The sequence below is a fragment of the Salvia miltiorrhiza genome, chromosome 2 (genome assembly GCF_028751815.1).
Source record: "Salvia miltiorrhiza cultivar Shanhuang (shh) chromosome 2, IMPLAD_Smil_shh, whole genome shotgun sequence".
NCBI lineage: Eukaryota > Viridiplantae > Streptophyta > Magnoliopsida > Lamiales > Lamiaceae > Salvia > Salvia miltiorrhiza.
This window is the reverse complement of record NC_080388.1, coordinates 22917142-22923772: the sequence shown is the minus strand read 5'-3', so window position 1 is coordinate 22923772 and position 6631 is coordinate 22917142. Positions and strand designations below refer to the sequence as shown.

Genomic DNA, 6631 nt, shown 5'->3' with positions numbered 1-6631 from the left:
ACATATAATAAAATAGTAGTAATATTATGTGAAGATAATTAGAAAATAGGATATATGGAAAATCGTGGCCTAATGGGATGACAGTTAGTGTATGTTTCTTATATTGTTGGCAGTTTTTTAAATGCTTAATTTTACCCTCTTTAATTGAATTTATTTACAAAATTGCCATCCAAATCGATTTGAAATCAATTTGAAATTGGAAACTCCTTTTTGAATATAGTATAGATGTTATAACTTATAAGTAAAATAGTGTTATCTTGTAACACCCCGTACTTTTCCTCATGTTGTGGGATAGTGTCTTAACACTAATAAGAGTACTGAGATGTCGAAATACGAGACTTTTTTTTTATGAGCAGATAAGACAGATTGTCTTTTAAATAGAGATACGAGTGAATAAACCGATGATGGAATTAGAGTGATGAGATTTGAGAAATGAGTTGAGATAGAGATGCTGATTGAATTGAGCTGAGATTTTATTTTATTTCCAACTACCGGGAATAGAGTTACCGGATACTGAATTATTAGAGATTGACTGTCCTATTAAGAAAAATAGGAATAATGAGTTGGAAATAGAGTCGAGGAAGAAAGAGTGAGAAACCTTGATAAATTGAGTCGGTCAAAGAGACGTCTAGCTTATTTGAGTCTGCCGACTGTTTTGATGTGATGTTATGTGAATTTACGTGACTGAGTGATTATGTGATTTTGTGACGTGTGTCAATATGACCATATTATTATGATTTTTATTTGAAACCTTAGCACTTGGGAATTTTTATTAAGTTTCCAAAGAAAGTGCGGCTTATTTTTACCAAGAAATCGAATGATGCCGGTTTATGAAAATTTTTCCAAGCATAATATTTTTTAAATTATTTTTCCTATGATGAGGAATATTATAATTGAGTGAGTGCACTAATATTAGTGCTATAATTATTTTATTTTGGTCACATGAATAATTATACTATGGTACTTTATTAATGAGTAATATTTCCATAGTTTTTGTGATTATTATTTAATCACCCTTCTCACATGATTTATTTTTAATTTCCCAAGTATGAGACTAATTACTAAAATTTACTAAGTGTAGAGATTGAGAGAGTAGAGATTTAGAGAGTAGAGATTAGAGAGAGTGTAGAGATTATGAGAGAGAGAGATCAAGGCAATTAATGCCAATATTCACTAAGATTAGCAAAATCCTCTCAAATCTTTCAAGATAATTCTCTCTCTCACTCCACCCCAAATTTTCGATCACCACCTTCTCCCTCCCTTCATCTCTCTACTTTCCACCATTGACAACCATTAACAAGACCTTCGGAGCTTCACAAAATCACACCAAAAACACAAATCACCCTCTAAATCTTACACTAAACACTTCCACCTCCTTGAATCCAAGAAGATCTTTGGAGTTTGATCTTCAAAGTTAGAGAGAGAAAGTTTGGTTTTGGGTGTAAGTTTGGGTAAGTGATCTCCATATTCATAGATTAGACTTGTTTGAGATTATATATAAGTATTCTTGAGAGTTTGAAGCAAGAAAACCACCCCCTTCATTTTTCTCTAAATTTTCGAAAATATGGGTCTTATACCCTTTAAAAAATTTTCTTTTTCTTTCCTTGAATTGGGGTGAGAAAAATGATCTATGATATGTTTGGTGATGATTGATGTGTGTTTTGCAAAGCTATGCTTTGAGAATTGAATTTTCGATCGAAGTTAGTTTACCCAAAAATGGGAAATTTTGAGTCAATGAGTTAATAGATAAATTGATGATGTAAATGAGTCTATGAGATGTATATGATGATGATTGATGGAGTAAATTGAGTATATGATGTCAAATGATGATTTTGATATGAGTTAGTTTACTAAAATAAGGGCTATGTGTATCTATGCTCTAATTTGTAAATTGATGGTTTATATGTGAGTTAAATGGGTTAAGATTAATAGATATATGATGAGATTAAAGATCCATGTGAGTTCATAAAATTTCAAAGAGTTTAGTTTAATAAAATTGGGACTTTCTTGTCTATGTGTTTAATAAATGATTTGGCTTAAGATATGTGTAATTGAGCATGATGTTGGTGTTTTAATATGTTTGATTAAGTCTTTTGGAAGCTAAGTAAAATTTTGACTTGAGTTAGTTTATGAGAGTTTTTGAGTTTTCATATTTGAGAAGTCAATAATTGATAAAATGAGGTCTAATTTGCTTTATGACCATTTTGTGAAGTTGTCATGTTTTGTTGAGAGTTTATGTGAATATATGAGTTTTTATTAAAGTTTGGTTGGTATGATTTAAAGGGGATTTATGTGTATAAAATGAGTTATATGAAGTATGAGGTCATTTTGAATGATTGAGTGTTTTTAAGCATGAAATTGAGAAGAGGATTGACTGGATACGTTTGTAGAAATGTTTTCCTTGAAATTTGAGTTAAGATGTAAAAGAGGAGAGTAATTTGAGTATGATGAGTATTTTAAATGTTTTGAATGTTTTTGAGTGTTATATGTGTTTAAAATGAACTTTGATTGGTTTTCTTTGAAGAAATGTTGAATTGAGCATTTAAGAGTTTGAGATGAGTTTTGGTGATTTTTTTTCGTAGGCTACTGACCTACTGTAATCGACGGGTTGTCGATGTCTAATGGCTTTGAAAATTTTACAGCATGTCCCTACATGAGTCTTGAGCATACCAGTAAAATTTCAAGTCATTTGGACTTGATTTACTATTTGTAAAAATGCAAAACCAAATCTGCACATTTCTACCGGGAATTCAGAGAACAGGGGACAAAGTCATTCATTTCAGTAGCTTCCTGTGTGATCTAGCTTTCCAAATTTTTATGGTATCAATCTTACTGTATGGTCTAGATATCCACAAAATTTGAGCTCAGTTTGACAACGTTTACTATTTTTCAAAAATCAATGTTTCCGATTGCTCAAAACTGCCGAATATGGTAGACCGTGGTAAAAACGCCATATCTCCCAAACCACTTGGAGTTTCTGACTCTACTTTTTTTTGAATGAAACTAGACTCAAATACCTTTCTTTTGGTATGAGTCTGGAGTCCAGAAGATGTCGGAGTCAGAACGTGTTAAATTTTGAAGTTGAGTCAGTGGGAAAACAGAACATGATTTGTTGATGTTTGATTGTATTTTCTTATGTGCCTTATGTGTTTATGTTGCTTAAGTGTTTTAATGAGATTAGACGAGTCTTATATGAGAGATAAATCGAGACTTAGAACCATGATTTTCTTGAAACCTATCCTTGGACTTAAGGATTTGAAATGAGTGAAGAAGTTTATGTAGAGTCGATCAAGAGATAGAATATAAGATAGAGCATGAGTTAAGGCATGAGTTTTTGTCGTTGAATTCTAATCGAGATTCATTTTATGACATGAACCTCCGATGATGACGATGATCCCTGAAGACACGAGCAGAGCAAGGAAGTAAGTAACTCCGCTTTGACGGGAGTGTTTGAGTAAGGTCTTCAGGTGGGCAATATTTTGAGTATACATATATCATACGAGCTTTCGAAACTGTTTTGATGATGTTATGAATTTATCAAATGCTTTGAGATAAATGATATTTGAGAACTGTTTGACTTGCCGATTTTTGTTGATAATGACTTGTGTGTTACCCTCTACTGAGACGAATTCGGTCCTGCCACAAGCGGGATTTTGTGCACAGAGGTGACTGTGAGCCGTCTTCGGGTCGGCCGGTCACGGTACTTGAGAGGGAGGCCTACTTCTCAGTACCTTTGATAATAACGAGTTGTAGATGTGGTGCATACATGTTGAGATCTTTGACTGCAGTCGTTTCTTTATGATATCATGATTATTAAAACTGCTTACACAGGTTCATTTACGCTAAATTTATTCCAGTGTATTGCTGAGATGGGGCAAGTTTCAAACCTATAGCTCTAAGAGCACATTTCTTGTTTTTCGGCGTTTGCTCACTGAGTATTATGTACTCATGCCCTGCATGTATTTCTAAATATGCAGGCTAAGCGAGGAGCGAGATTGGTCTGGTGCTAGTGGGGGAAACGTTTCAATCGATGTAATTATGTTTTCGTATTGCCTTCATGTTAATAGAGTCTTGAGGATTGAGATACTTTGTTTTCTTTTGAAATCAAGCAATTTACTCACGGTTATGTGTCTTCATACATGTAATCGATTCGCCTTTTGCTGCGATACTCTGCATTTTATGATTCCTTATGAAAAATGAGCTATACCCGTTTTGTTTTTGTTCGTGAAATTCCTGATAATTAAAAAGTTATAACGACGTTGACGATTTTACCCTTGGGTTCATTTATGATGATTTTCCTTAGCATGCTTTGATGCGAGCTTCCGCTTGATGTTCGACCTATTCTTCTTATCTTTTATTCTTTTAAAAATAGTCGTATCGATACTCGTACCCCACTATCACTAGTGTCGGAAATCGGGCTGCGACAGGGTGGTATCAGAGCAGGTCATCTGCTCTGAGTCTATTGCTTGACTGAGCTGAACCTTTGATTGTTTCTACTCTTTTAAAATTGAGTACTAGCCTAATTTGAATTCTTAGGCTAGTTTGAGAGAGTCAGTTTGAAACGAAACCCCAGCACCCCATCTCCTCCGGCTTAACGAGGTAAGAGGTTGATGTTGTTTCTTGTTGCTTTCCTGTTGAGAGCTGAGTTTGATTCACTAATGAGTCATGTATTGTTTTAATGACGAAATTGTTTGAGATGATGAATTCTGGTACGAGGCAGTTGATGTGGAATACGAGGAGAGATGTTGAGGCTAGTATAGCCGATTGTTTCTGTTGAGCCTCAGATACAGTATGTGCCCTTTTATCCTTATCCGAGGGTTGCCCCGTTGCCTGAGCCGGGCACTTTGGCTTTTCAGACGTATATACACTCGATTTTATATTCACCGTCCCGAGACGCCCAGGAGGGAAGGTCTCGGCCAGTACACCTGAACAGTGATGAGGAGGACCCGGGTGAGGAAACTCCAGAGATGACGGTCGGCCACGGACAGACCCAGCCATTACAGCGTCATATCGCTGCCAACGGAATCGAGACATGGGTACCTGTTCCCGAAGTGCCGGTTTATGGTCCGATGATGGACACCGACGTCGAGGATGAGCCGAGCGACGATAGCGTCTACCGACTGATCGACGAGTACGAGAGTCAGGAGTCGGAGCCGAGTGAGGAGACGGAGTCGAGTGAGGATATGGAGGTTGACGATGCGACGAGCAGGATTTCAGAAGAAGACGACTAGCGATCACGTGTATCTAGTAGACGCGTACATATGTATAGATGCATAGTTGATATATACGTATATGTATATATATATAGGTAGAGAGGCATAATATAGTGTGTATGTGTACATAGCATAGATCTAATAGATGCTTAGTACCTATGATGCTTGTATAGTTAAAGCATCATTTTAGTGTTAGGACCTTTGTACATAGGATCCTACTTTTGTAAAAGACCTCGAGAGAGAGGCAATTTTCCATATATATATATATACAGAGATGTAGATGATTAGTGAATTTCACTATCTTTATCAGAGCTTTGAGAATGATGATGATGTTGAGGCTTGATGATAAATGAGAAATAGAGATTGATGAGAATTACGAACGATGATAGACGAGAAATAGAGTAGACGAGAATTTTGAGAACTTTGAGATCACAAATGAGATATAGGAGTGAAGTAAGAAAAACGAGGATTTGTATTTTGTAATGACGAACGGTTAGTTTAGAAGTCGATAGTTATATAACTCTTTTTCCTTTATAGTATACCTTCGAGAAGAAGAGGGAACCGAAGGAACATAAACCGAGAAGAAGATGAAGGAGAGGAGCAGAGAAACCAACCGTTGAGATAATACGACGAGAGTTAGAGTTTTCATCGCGATTTATAGACACGACCTTAATAGGACGAACGTAGTATGGAGACCTCATGGGATGCATAATACTATTGACCAATTGTACTTCGCAACAGAGGTACTTTCACCGGGACCGCGCGTATTATCGCTAGAGTAGTCATGAGGGTAGACTTATTGAGTCCCTATCCCGCTTGGTCGTATTTAAATTTTTCTGCATCCATTTGAACTCCCACAGGAGAAGAACTATTTACTATTGAGAAAATTTTTCCGGATCCACTGTATTTGAGCCTGACCCGTTTGTGTTGGAAATTTTTACCCCTTGTTTTAACAGTGGACAATATATTCATTTTCCACTTAGTGGATTGTTTCTACCTCCAGTATTGATTTATTCCTATCATATCGTATCTCAGTTTCATTCTAGATTCTGTTCTAGCTTTTGATCTTACCTTGATTTTAACTTCTTCATTATCCTTGAAATAGCACTGGCTATTATGGAATTATTCCATTACTTGAGCTCGTCTTGTTCAAGATCAGACATTTTATTCATCACATCCTATTCCCTACCACATCCGACAAGAGCTAGGAATGTCTAGGTAACTAGGATGGTATAATAAGAAGAGTGTTTGGAAGAAACACGAGTTATGGCAGCAGTCGTAGAATATATTATTACGGGACGAGCACAACTTTTCGATTATGGATTTTCTTCTATTAGCCAAGTATGTAGAAAGCTAACCAATTCGAGGATGAGAAGAAGTGATGCTAAGCCAGAATAGGCAACAGCAAATTCAAGGAG

General features: G+C 36.1%; 1 long non-coding RNA gene across 1 annotated transcript; it reads left to right on the top strand.

Moving 5' to 3' along the window:
* The first annotated feature begins 867 nt into the window (after positions 1-867).
* Positions 868-4219, top strand: LOC131011620 (uncharacterized). Its single transcript, XR_009097051.1, has 3 exons — positions 868-1451; positions 3404-3467; positions 3978-4219. It is a non-coding gene; the product is annotated as an uncharacterized LOC131011620 (long non-coding RNA).
* The last annotated feature ends 2412 nt before the right edge of the window (positions 4220-6631 follow it).